General features: G+C 42.0%; 1 long non-coding RNA gene across 1 annotated transcript; it reads left to right on the top strand.

Annotated features, from left to right (window-relative positions):
• The first annotated feature begins 6,067 nt into the window (after positions 1-6,067).
• Positions 6,068-13,569, top strand: LOC132776361 (uncharacterized). The gene is made up of 6 exons (XR_009631608.2): positions 6,068-6,499; positions 9,851-9,957; positions 10,043-10,113; positions 11,997-12,236; positions 12,326-12,525; positions 12,933-13,569. It is a non-coding gene; the product is annotated as an uncharacterized lncRNA (long non-coding RNA).
• Positions 13,570-13,975: the final 406 nt, after the last annotated feature.

Below are 13,975 nucleotides of genomic sequence, written 5' to 3'. Positions count from 1 at the left end.
TAATATTTAATATTTCTGATATCCCCACCCCCAGATAATCTGGGATAAGAAGATAATCTGGGATCAGATCCTGGGATATAGGCACAGTGTGGAAGTGGCCTTTGGAGCAAAGGCAATTCCCATTCACAAACACTTGATCCCCAACACATCATTTTCATTAAACAATGACATAAAGTGCTGAGTTTGTTTCCAAATCCAGTAGAGTCTCGCTTATCCAACATAAACGGGCCAGCAGAACGTTCGACATGCGAAAATGTTGGATAATAAAGAGGGATAAAGGAAAAGCCTATTAAATGTCAAATTACTTTATGATTTTACAAATTAAGCACCAAAATATCTATTTTACAACAAATTGACAGAAAAAGCAGTTCAATACTTGGTAATGTTATGTAGTAATTACTGTGTTTATGAATTTAGCACCAAAACATTGCAATGTATTGAAACAGCTGTGGATTCGGGTGGGAGCCAGACTGCGTTGGATGATAAACGTTGGATGAGTGAAGCTTGGATAAGCGAGACTCTATTGTAATAAACTTAACCATTATTTTGCGCTCTGTTATTTCCTAGGTGTTTTTTCATCTGACTTGAAAACCTGCTGTGCCCTTTAGATTATCAAAGCTGATGTATGAACCATTTCCAGTAAAAGCTTTGCTGGGGGAGGGGGTAAGAAATTCTGTTTTGTTTTTTCTGGTGTAGGTAATTTGTTGTTTATTCATTCAGTCACTTCTGACTCTTCGTGACGTCATGGACCAGCTCACACCAGTGCTCTCTGTCGGCCATCACCACCCCCAGCTTCTTCAGAGTCAAGCCAGTCACTTCAAGGATACCATACATCCATCTTGGCCTTGGTCGAGCCCTCTTCCTTTTTCCTTCCATTTTCCCCAGCATGATTGTCTTCTCTAAGCTTTCCTGTCTTCTCATGATGTGGCCAAAATAATTCATCTTTGCCTCTATTATCCTTCCCTCCAATGAGCAGTCGGATTTTATTTCCTGGAGGATGGACTGGTTGGATCTTCTCGCAGTCCGAGGCACTCTCAGAATTTTCCTCCAGCACCACAGTTCAAAAGCATCTATCTTCCTTCGCTCAGTCTTCCCTATAGTCCAGCTCTCACATCCCTAGGTTACTATGGGGAATACCATTACTTTAACTATGTGGATCTTCATTGCCAGTGTGATGTCTCTACTCTTTATAATTTTATCAAGATTGGTCATTGCTCTCCTCCCGAGAAGTAAACGTCTTCTGATTTAATGGCTGCAGTCTGCGTCCGCAGTAATCTTTGCACCTAGAAATACAAAGTCTGTCACTGCCTCCATGTTTTCTCCCTCTATTTGCCAGATATCAATCAGTCCGGTTGCCAGAATCTTGTTTTTTTTTTAATGTTTAACTACAACCCAGCTTTTTACATCCATATGGACAATCTCAAATATCTGTCAGTATAAAATGAAGAAGTGGGAGTGGAATATGTTTTGTGGATCAGACTTTAGCAAGTCCTACTCCTAGGAGCCCCTGGTGGCGCAGTGGGTTAAAGCACTGAGCTGCTGAGCTTGTTGATCGAAAGGTCACAGGTTCGATTCCGGGGAGCGGCGTGAGCTTCCGCTGTCAGCCCTAGCTTCTGCCAACCTAGCAGTTCGAAAACATGCAAATGTGAGTAGATCAATAGGTACTGCTCCGGCGGGAAGGTAACGGCGCTCCATGCAGTCATGCCGGCCACATGACCTTGGAGGTGTCTATGGACAATGCTGGCTCTTCGGCTTAGAAATGGAGATGAGCACCACACCCCAGAGTCAGACATGACTGTACTTAATGTCAGGGGACTACCTTTACCTTTACCTACTCCTAGAAAATTTTTCCAGCCCTGATAATGCGACTTGCTTTTACGGCAGATTAATTGTATTGGCCCATTTCCTAACATATTGGCAATAAATAAGATGTAGCTAAAATTAGCACTTCCAATATTTGTATACTTTTATTTATTTGTGAGTTATTATATGACAAAATGTATTATACAGGCTCAGATATTAATATTTAGCAGCTACTATAATATCTCACTGGCCTAATTATAAAGCACAACCTTCCCTTTGTGCAGTTGATATCAACATTTATTAATTACGTATAGTTTTGTTTGTTATACCAAGAGAGGGAAGGAGGAGTTCGTCTTTTGCTTATGGAATCTAGTGAATTAGTGGAAATTTCAAAGTGGCTTGGTAAGTACATTTCCAGGTGTGCCTGCATACATTTGGAATGCTGTTCTATAATGCCATACAGACCTGGTATATAGAATCCGATTGCCTATGCTTCTACGGTCTTGCATTTTTAAAAAATTGAACTGAAACAGTGACATCTTGTGGTCAAAACAATGACTTTCAATAATGGAAGTGCTATTTAAATATTAATAGCATTTCAGTGAGAAGTTCCAAGGCTAGAATTCTGTGTCCTCTGGGTTTCCACGGTAACAGGCATTGAAGTCAAGAGCACAAAGCAGCCAAAGACTACAATAGACTTACTTGGGAATAAAAAGGTAAAGGTAAAGATTTCCCCTGATATTACGTCTAAACTTATCCAACTCTGGGGGTTAGTGCTCCTCTCAATTTCAAAGCCGAGGAATCAGCGTTGTCCGTAGACACCTCCAAGGTCACGTGGCCAGCATGACTGCATGGCGTGCCATTACCTTCCAGCCGGAGCGGTACCCATTGATATACTCTAGGTTGGCAGAAGCTGGGGCTAACAGCAGGAGCTCACCCCATTCTGCGGATCTGAACCACTGACCTTTTGGTCAGCAAGTTTCACAGCTCAGCGGTTTAACCCAATGCGCCATCACAGCCCTCGATAATTGTCTAGGACCAAAATAACAAGCTTCACCTTGAAAATGAAATTAAGCAGAGGGCCATATGAAATTTTAAAAAAGGCTGTAAGAAGCCCTAGGGTTATAGCTTGCCCATCCCTGGACTAAATGGTGTGTTTGTTATGGTTAAAAAGTTTGCCTATTTTGGGTTTTTTTTTTTTTTATTTACAGAATTCAGTTACATGACACCTGTTGTACCAAAATAGCTGTCAGGAGCTTTTCGTGTCAAACTGAAAAACTTTACATACAATGAACGTGATTGAAAGTATCACCTGACTCATTCTGCAATTCTTATTCTCAGAGTACGACATGGAAATGTGTTGCTGTGAGTTTTCCCGGCTGTATGGCCATGTTCTAGAAGCATTCTCTCCTGACATTTCACCCACATCTATGGCAGGCATCCTCAGAGGTTGTGAGGTTTGTTGGAAATGAGGAAAATGAGGCTTATATATCTGTGGAACTCCAGGGTGGGAGAAAGAACTCTTGTCTGTTTGAGGCAAGTGTAAATTTGCAATTGGCTACCTTGATTAGCATTTGATGGCCTGGCAGTAGTTTGGTGTGGCTTGTTGGTGCCTTGGGCTAACAGTATTAAAAAAAACTCTAAAATTACAACAGCAAAACAACAGAGAGGAAACAAACAAGGACATCTAATCAACTCAACAAAAGATTGTCCCAGGTACTGCCAGGCCATCAAATGCTAATCAAGGTGGTCAGTTGAAACATTCACACTTAGCTCCGACAGACAAGAGTCCTTTGTCCCACCCTGGTCATTCCACAGATATATAAACCCTTTTTCCTAGTTCCAACAGACCTCAATACATCTGAGGATGCTTGCCATAGATGCAGGCGAAACGTCAGGAGAGAATGCATCTAGAACATGGCCATATAGCCTGAAAAAACCTACAACAACCCACTGTTTAAATGTTGTTTTATGTATCAGAAAAACCTAGCAAATGAAATCTTTCTTTTGTTTTGTACAAGCCTCATTTCAGTCCGAAATGGAGTCAAAAACTAACTCTCCTCTCCTCTTTCAAACACTTCCCAGCTTAATGTGAGGTGTCTTCCCTACCTTTTACCACATTGGTTTACTGTTGCAGTGCACTCAGCATTCTTGCAGACATTAGGCCCCGCCCACCATCCCTCTTGAGTTTTATTTTCTGAAAGAAACCTCAATTTGTCCCTTTGGGAGGCTGCTGAGGAGAGAGAAGGGAGAGAGGAAGAAAGAGGGATTAGGTACTTCAGTGTCATTTCTGTCATGGGGGAAGGGGGACTAACTCTGCAACTTAGCTGTATGTCTTCTGGGAACAAAGGTGCACATACATTGTATAATATTTTCAGGGGATAATGCTTCTGGAAAATGGCCGGATGTTTAAGTGTAGAATTCAGTGGAATTTAACTAATGTGGTGAAGTCCCTGCTTTTCTGGAGATGTTGAGGAAAAGTGGGTTGACAGGCTGTTTCCTTCCTTTGATGTCCCTTTATGTCTTTATGTGGAGCTATAGTGGTACTATTTAATTTCCAAAGCCTCTCCTGAGAGTTGTGTGGCCATCTTCCTTGCTCCAATCCTCTTTTCCCTCCATGCTCCTCTTTCTTGCCTTATCCCTGTTTCTTCTTGAAAGGGCTTCGGGCAACAGGAGCTGGCCTTTCTTTTCCCAGTGCAGTTTATGGGACCCCATGTCTCTGACAGCCCTGTCTTTTGGGCGAAGGAGCCACCTTTCAGGTCTTTCTGGCTTGCGGGCCTCTGCCAGGTTCTGGCCTCGCCCACAGCCTTTCTCTTTGTCAGTCGCTCCTCATCTTGGGTGCCATTTTGGGAAGTTCTCTTTTAGTTGGGAGCCATTTTGTGCTCCTAGCAATGCCACACTCACTCCATTCTCTAGCTCCCCCTCTCCCCCACAATAGCCCAGGTGAACAGTCCCATTCTGTCACACAGTGTCTCAGCCTCACATTTTTTTTAATTTTGTTCATGTCAGGAGTGACTTGAGAAACTGCAAGTCGCTTCTAGTGTGAGAGAATTGGCCATCTGCAAGGACGTTGCCCAGGGGACGCCTGGATGATTTGATGTTTTATCATCCTTGTGGGAGGCTTCTCTCATGTCCCCGCATGAGGAGCTGGAGCTGATAGAGGGAGCTCATCCGCCTCTCCCCTCAGATAGGGAGCCTTAAAGGGTCACCCTGTCTCAGCTTTAGATTGGGCAACATTGAAGAGGTACACTGTCTCAGCTTCAAATGAGCAGCACTAAAGAGTGCTGTCTCACCCTGAGATGTACAGTTCTTGAAGGGCACACTTTCTCAGCCTCAGAGGAGCACTCAGTCTCAGTTGCATATGACTAGCCTTGAATGGTCACCATGTCTTAGCTTAAAATGAGTAATATTCAAGGGCGCACTTTCTTAGCCCCATATGGGCAGTCTTGAAAGATGTATTTTCTCAGTATTAGATGGGCAGCATTCATCCTATTTCAGCTCCAGATGAGTGGCCTTGAAGGGCACAATGTCTGAGCCTCAGATGAGCAGCATTCAAGTGTCACCCTGTCAGCCTCAGAAAAGGTGTCAGGATGTTGCCTTGAGCAGGCCTCATATTCTCAGCCTCAGGCCTTGACAGGGAGCCATGAAGCCATGAAGCCCAGGACCAGCCTTGGTGCCAAGCCCCCTCAGGCCAGGCCTCCTCCTTTATCCCAGCCCACAGAGAGAGGGTCCTCCCCCCCCTCGGCCTGCAGGGGGCACCCTTCCCTTCCTCCCTCCCTCTGCCCAGGAGGAGGCTCTGGCCTGCTCTCACTCCTGGGCGTCCTCGCAGTTTAGGGTAGAGATGTTCATTTCCTTCCAGGGTTATTGAACCAACTGTGCTCCATAATTTCAGAGGCTGCCCAGTGGCTCCTCTGGGCACAAGGGATCGGGAACAGGGCAGCCTTTCTGACAGGACTCAGCCGGCCTGGGTCTGGCAGGAAGGGGGTGGGCCTCCATCATGGAAGTGGAGCTCCTCATTCCTCCATCATGGAAGTGGAGCTCCTCATTCCTCCATCATGGAAGTGGAACTCCTCTTTCCTCCATCATGGAAGTGGGGTGCGTCACCTCCTTTTGGCATTTAGGGCACCAGCTGGAAACAAGGCAGGGCTGTTTGGGCTGTTCTAAGAGGTCTTCTGGTCTTGATTTTGGAGGCCATCATGTATAATGTATTGGATTCTTATTTCTTCTCATTGTTCTTTAATGTGTTGTTATTGTTTTCAGATTTGATGGGACAACTACCTTATTGATATGGATTCAGAAAGGGACCATTGCTTTCCTGAGCCTGGGTCCCCTTTGTTTACACCCTTGCCACAAGAATGCAGTTTTGAACCAGACCAGAGATGCCCATTCTGTTGATGAGACTAAAACAGATGAGTCAGAAAATCTGCCTTTTATCTTAGAAAGGGTTTGATCTGGCAAAATGCCTTTAAGAAGACTCTTCAAAGTAAGTTTTTGGGCCTTTGGCGGGCAGAGTCCCTCAAGCCCTGAGATGGATTCAGAAAGGGACTATTGCTTCCCTGGAGCCTGGTGCCCTTTGTTTACCATAAGAATGCTGTTCCCAACCAGACTGATGCTGCCAATTCCGTTGATGAGACTGAAGAGACGGGCAGAAAGAACATTTCATTGAGCCAGGATGTCCCTCAGAAGACTGGTCAAAGTAAGTGCTTAGCTCTTGGCCATTGGTGGGGCGGAAGGCAGGTATAGGTCATGGCCCCATCTCCACTGCCATATAACACAGTTTGAAACTGGTAGACTCACTTCATGCAATTCAGTTCTAATGGGTCAGCCAAGCTCAGTGTCGGGGCCACAAAAAGTAGTAAAAGGTTTCTGAACGTTTTTACAATCCTAACCAGCCTGTTTAGCAAGCTTTGAAAATGCTCGTTTATTTTCAGGAAAAGTTGGAATTTTAGACCTACTTTTTTAAAAAATACGTTTTTTTATTGAACATTTCCAATTTTTACAACACAAGAAGGGGGAAAGGCAAAGCAGGGAAGAGAAAAAAAAGTTAACGAAATAACGAGGGAAAGGGGTTGGGTGGAATTATTGTTAGTAAATTTAATCTGTTGGGTTTTAGCCTTGCACTGCTCAAGCCTTTGCTGATATCAAGTTCCTGGTCCTCAAAGAGGTAACTGGTCTGAGAGCACTAAGTTTAGGGAATGTTTTCCCCCACCTTTCTGTGAGTTTGAAAAGTCTTTTCTTCCTTCTCTTTCCAGAAACTATTGTCTCCCCTCCTTTTGATGACATAGCAATGTAATTCTGTGGGGGAACTTGCTATTGTCAAAAGACAAAACACCCTGGCAAGAAGGCCATGCGGTCTTGGGTGCCATCTTTGCTTCTTCTTTTCTGTCCCTCTTTCTGAGAGCGTGCTTTTGCCTCTGAGTGAGTGGAAAATGTAGTTCTTGGATCTTCACCTTTCGATTCTTTTTAGAAGATGAAGCTTCGTAAACTAGTTAGCTCCAACCCTTCTTTTAAAATCAACAATACACTTCATTTTACTTCAATATGGTAAATTATTTGTAACCTTAAGATTGGAATCTGCAATCCTTAGCCATCCTGAAAAATAAAGCATATTTCTGCACACCCCACAGTGCTGCTTCCCCGGTTATATACTTATGTTCTGACACTTATATTTTGGTGGAATTTTCCTAATTTAGGGTTATTTTGGGGCTTAACTAGCACAGATTCCACACAAAATTAGTACAAATATAAAGTATGTCGCAAAAAGGGAGGGAGGGAGTGGAAGAGGGGGAGAAGAGAATTGTCAATGTACAAAGTTATTATTAATACATTTATTTCTTCATATCAATTACAAGAATTTCCTAAAATACCAAAAAGCTCCATGTTTCTACTATATTAAAGAGAGTAATATTGTCATCAAAGGTTGAGTCCAATATTCATTTTACATGATAAATCTTAAAAATTAATGTAATCTTTTAGTAAGTTAGTATTGTATAAAAACAAATGTTTAATTCCAGTCTCTTCCAGTTTCCTCCCCCAGATTTTCCCCATTAAAATGCATCTCCATCATTAAATTATTTGTGTTGTCAAAGGCTTTCATGACTGGAATCACTGGGTTGCTGTGAGTTTTTTGGGCTATATGGCCATGGTCCAGAGCATTATCTCCTAACATTTTGCCTGCATCTGTGGCAAGCATCCTCAGTTGTGAGGTATATTGGAAACTGGGCAATTGGGGTTTATATATCTGTGGAATTCCAGGGTGGGAGAAAGAACTCTTGTCTGTTAGAGGCAAGTGTGAATGTTGCAATTGTCCAGCTTGGTTAGCATTGAATGGCTTTGCAGCTTCAAAGCCTGGCTGCTTCCTGCCTGGGGGAATCTTGTTGGGAGGTGTTAGTTGGCCCTGATTATTTCCTGTCTGGAATTCCTGTTTTCTGAGTGTTGTTCTTTATTTATTGTTCTGAGTTTTTACATACTAGTAGTTAGATTATGTTCATTTTCATGGTTTCCTCCTTTCTGTTAAAATTGTCCACTACACAGAGAAGCCATTGAAATCCACAAGCATATTAAATGTTTTACATTCTTGTTTCTAGAATATATATTCTCTCCTTGGTGTTCTTAACTGTAACTGCCTTTTGCGGTTTCGTCTATTCCGGTATTTTGTTATAAAAAGATATTTTATATTTATTCCATATTCTCATCAATGAGTTAATTACCTGGTGTTTCTTAAAGTCAGAATATGATTTTGTTTTGTCATATATCAGATATGCCTGCCAAACGTAACTTAAATCCCTCCCTTCAATTGTTAATAATATTTTGTTTTTTGTTTTTTAAAAATCATTTTTTTAATCCATTGCCATGCTGCTGCATCATAATATTCCCAATTCTTCTTGTGTCTGGTGGGACAGAAGGGGAACACTGGTCACAGGCCCCATCTACACTGCCATATAACACAGTTTGAAACTTCAATGGTCTAGGAAGACTCGTATAATGCAGTTCAGTTCAAATGGGTCCCCGTAGCTCATGGTTCTCAACCTGTGGGTCCCCAGGTATTTTGGCCTACAACTTCCAGAAATTCCAGAAATTCCAGCTGTTATCTGGGGACCCACAGGTTGAGAACTACTGCCCTATCTCAATGTTGGGGTCATGAAAAGTAGTAAAAGGTGTCTGAATATATTTGCAATTAAAACCTCAGGAAGATTTGTGATAGGTATTTTCCTACTGGAATCCGCCCTGACTCCCTTTGCGGAGATAGAGCAGAATATAAATAAAGTATTATTTGAAACACAACAAGATGAGTCCACAGCAGACAAGATCACTCTGCTGGCTGTTGTATTGGATCACACGCCGGACACTTCCCAAGTGTCTAGGACTGTGTGATGTATCAGCGAATAATGTGTGCAGATCCCGATGATGATGATGATGATGATGATGATTACTGCTGATTAGCTAAAGTGGCTCCTGCCAGTTATCCCAATTCCTTCTTCTCTTCTGCTTGTTTTGACATAAACAAATCAGTATCCCAAGAGTTTGGGACTGAAGCTGATTCTTTTTTAAGGAATATCTTGAATTATCCTACGGATTTGTCTCCAGAATTTTTTTGACATATCCACCACCTTTGGTAGTAGGACCCTTCATGAGTGTCACATTTCCAACATTTATTATTTGCACCTTTATACATTTCTATATGGGGGAAAGGGATTAAAAGTTATTTAAATATCATTTTATTTCATTCTGTAAAGTTTAGTCTCTTCTGTCTCATTCTCCCCATTTCTCTAATCCCAAAAATCTGGATTTGATCCCTGAATATTTAAAGAAAGAAATTTCACTTCCTTCTTTTCTCCCAATATTTAAGTCATTTATGAGTAACATTACAAGATTGTTACAAGATCGTGTTGCTGACATTTTGCTGTTTTCTCTTCTTCTCTAGTGCTTCAGATGTAGCTCAAGAGTCTTCCATGAACAGCACATTGGACACTTGGATTAGGAGGGAAAGGCATTGTACTTCTATGAAGAGGGGATCAGGATTCGAATGAAATGTCCTCTCTTATAGCATTTCTGAATGGTATCAGCTCCGCATCTGGGCCAGGATGAAAGGAATGAGATGCCCATTTGTGAGGAGTCCTGTGAATCCTGGATAAGGAGTAAAAGGCAGGAATAGTATAGTTCTGTGAAGAGGAAAGGGAGGGCAAGCTTTCAGAGGAAGATACACAGTAGTCACTTGGTTCTTCTCTTTCTTTCACAGTGCATCCTGACCAGGGGACGGGAAGCTGCCAGTCTGGACATACTTTGGAGCCAGCAGTCCCAAGAATTGAGGTAATTCTAAAAAAAAAAATCTCTTTTGTCTTTCCTCCCTCCCTCCATTCTTTTCCATCCTTCCTTCCATTCTTCTCTTTCTCCCTCCCTTGCTTTTTCCTTCCTCCCTCCTTTCCTTCTGAGGGATGTTTAGCTGGGAGAAGAGAAGGTAGAGAGGGAACATGAGAACCATGTTTCAAGATTTAAAATAATGTCCCATTGAGGAGGAGGGGAAAAACTGACTTTCTACTGCTCTAGAGCCCAGGGCACAAGGGATTAATGGTGTCAAATGGCAGGGAAAGAGATTCGACTGAAAAGATTAGGAACAACTTCCTGAGAGTAAGAACTGTTGGAGAATGGCATAGTCTGCCTCTGAATCTCCTTCTCGAGATTTTATATAGAGGCTGTCTATTGGGAGTGCTTCGATTGTGCCTTTTTGCATGGCAGAGGGTTGGACTGGATGGCCCTTGGGGGTCTCTTCCAGCTCTAGGATTCTAAATCAGGAGTAAGCAATATGGGGTCTAATGGATACACTATTTCTCTTGCGTCCACAACCCATCCTGATCAAGACCAATCCTTCTGGGATCCAAATGTTTCCCGTCTTTCCTTCACTTCCTGCCTCCAAAAGAGAAGAGGAAGGGGAGGAAATGGCAGAGAGGGGATAGCTCTGGCCCGCCATGTGGTCCCCAACTTAGAAAGTTTGCCTATGCCTGATCAAAATTATATCCAGAACTTGCAAATAAAACAAAGAATAAACTAGACCCAAATACTATGAAGACATGAACAGCAATTAAAATCCAGAAATTGTATAATTGTAGAAATGTATAATTCGTTGGACTTTTTTTTCTTCTAATTGTACTTTAATTTGTTAACACTTGTATCAAATTTGCCGGGGCAGCTACCCTATTTATATGGATTCAGAAAGGGACCATTGCTTCCCTGGATCCTGGTGCCCCTTTGTTTACTCCGTTGCCATGAGAATGCAGTTCCGAACCAGCCCATGCTGCCCATTCCGTTACTGAGCTTAAGGCCAACAGGCAGTTATCCCGTTTGTTTGTGTCTTCTACCTTTCTGTATCTTCCGTGTCAATCTGACACGATGCCTTTGGGAAATATAATAGTGGGGTGGAAGGCGGGCCCATGGGGAGTCCGGAGCCTGCCAGGGGCCCTCAAGCTCTGACCAAAAAAGAAGGCAAAATAATATCAATTAAAATCTGGGTAGTAGGGGCTAACAAAGGTAGAATTTCCATAAAAACATTTTCCTCTTCGCAAGAAGCAGGTAGCTTCCAGAGTATTTTGAGGCCTGCCAATTAATAGTAATAGTAATAATAATATTAACAACAATATTTTCTTACCTACCTCTTCTTGTGGCTCAAGGAGTTAGATCTTTTGGACGAGTCAAAAAGATGGGCCAGAATTGGGATGTCAATAAATGGCTGGGATCAATGCTTGTGTTCAAATGACGTGATGGATAAAAAAAGATAAGAAAATAAATTAAGATAAGAAAACATTTTTTTAAGGTCTTTTGACATATCCACTACCTCTGGTAGTAGGACCCTTCATTAGCATCCTACTACAACTATTTGCATCTTTATAAATTTGTATATGGGAGGAAAGGATTAAAATCTATCTAAATATCATTTTATTTCATTGTGTATAATTTAATCCTTTCTGCCTCATTCTCTCCATTTCTCTAATCCCATATTATAGCCAAAATTCCCAGTTTGATCCTTGAATATCTAAAGAAAGAAATTTTACTTCCTGCTTTTCCTTCAAGATGTATGTCATTTATGAGTAGCATTGCAAGACTCTTACTCATAAAGGACATTCATTCACTGGTGCTTCCTCTTCAAAATAGCTACACAGGGTTCTGTTGCTAACATTTTGCTGTTTTCTCTTCTCTAGTGCTCCAGATGTAGCTCAAGAGTCCTCCTCCATGGACTCATTGGATGCTTGGGTGAGGAAGAAAAAGCAGGAGTATTGTCCTCCTGTGAAGAGGAGGGGATCAGGATTCCAACCAAGTCTCCTCTCTTTCTTTTACAGCTTTTCTGGCTGGTATCAGCCCTGCAGCGCAAACCGGATGCAAGGAATGAGGGCCTCATTCAAGCAGAAGCCTGTGAATCCTGAGTAAGGAGTGAAATGCAGGTATACTGTCTTTCTGCAAAGGGTAAGGGGAGGTCAAGCTCTCAGAGGAAGTTCCCCTAGAGTCACTTTGCTATTCTCTTTCTTCACAGTGCATCCTGACCAGGAGAGGAGACAAGGAAAGTATTGACTCGCTTTAGAGCCAACAGTCCAGGAATTGACTTTTTGGGTGGGAGCTGAGTCTTTTTTTGGGCTGTGGGAGTCTTTGGTTTTATGTTCTTACATATGATTTTTTTTGTTTTTCTTAGGGAACCACCACCACTGGAGATAGAAGATTTGGAGAATGCCTAAGGTGAGGTGGCACTGGAAAACAGAGGGAGGGATGTGCTGGTTGTGGGGAGCCAAGGCCTGGCAAAGGGCCCCAAGCCCTGACCAAGAGGGCCAGAAAGGGGGGGGGGGGCTATAGGTACCGGTAGACTCTTCTTGACCACAGGAACAAGTAACTTCACTTAAGAAACACGCACGCAGTCCTTTGATTTTGCTGCTGAAAGGCTTTCTGGCTGGAGAGTGTTTTCATATTTTTATATTTTAAATAGTATACTGATGTTTTTATGTTAAGCTATTTTGAGTTTTCTTTTGGGAGAGATAAAGCAGTCTATAAATAATAACAATAATTCTAACTGCAATTGTCTGTATTTCTGGGTGGCATTATTTATTGAGAGGGTGACAATTCATGCGCTCATGCCTTACCTTCTCCAGGTGGAGCAACGTGGATAAAACTGAAGTAAGTTGGGCTTGTAATCCTGAGAGTACAATTGGAGAAGAAAAAACATGTGCAAGGAGAAACTCCATCTTGGATCCTGCTCACGTTATCCTCTCCATGACCTACCTGGCTGAAGGTTATCCTCCATCTCTTCCTGGGACTGCTGGTTCCATCGTGTGCCCATACTCACCGATGTTCCTCCTCCCCTAGTCAGGGTGTCCTGTGAACAAAAGGACTCTGCTGGAATGGGGCCCACCGTCATCATGGCTTGGCTTTTACAGAAATGCTGTAAAAGAGACTGTACATATTGTTGTCAGTCAAGGACTATGTTTTAATCTAATGTTCATAATTTTATTGTTAAATTTTGTTATTGATTGTGCTGTATTTGGTGTTTTCTATTTATTGATGTGTTACTGTTTATCCAATTTTTTGTATTTTATTGTATTGCACTTATTGTATTTCATGTTGTAAGCCGCCCGATTCCCCTGGGGAGAAGGGGGCGGGATATAAATAAACGTTGTTGTTGTTGTTGTTGTTGTTACTATTGTTACTATTATAATGCTATTTATCAATTTTTATTATCATTTTATTTCTTGTAAAACACAAATAAAAGGTTTTCATGTTGTTTTTCAATGCATTTTGTTGTTACAATTTATTTATAAGTCTCGCACTCTTCTAAGAGAATGCTTTAACCTCTGGTTTGCTAGGAAAACTGAAATACTGTAAATGATGCATGTTTAAACAGAATGTCATAAACAAGAAAACTATAGAAGGCTCTGCATTTGAGGTTTCTCTGGAAACTGCTGTCAAGCCTTAGATCAAAGGCTAAGAAACCTGTGGTCAAACCATCATGCAAGGGCAACCCACCCCCCTTAGAAAATTTAGCCAAACATAATGAGAGAAGTGCATTATTTATTTATTTATTTACAGTATTTATATCCCGCCCTTCTCACCCCGCAGGGGACTCAGAGTGGATTATAATGTATACATATATGGCAAACATTCAATGCCAAAGACACACAACAGATATAGACAAACA

This window comes from Anolis sagrei, chromosome 5 (genome assembly GCF_037176765.1).
Source record: "Anolis sagrei isolate rAnoSag1 chromosome 5, rAnoSag1.mat, whole genome shotgun sequence".
Classification (NCBI taxonomy): domain Eukaryota; kingdom Metazoa; phylum Chordata; class Lepidosauria; order Squamata; family Dactyloidae; genus Anolis; species Anolis sagrei.
Note: the sequence above shows the minus strand (reverse complement) of the source record. Positions and strands in the feature narration are given on the sequence as shown.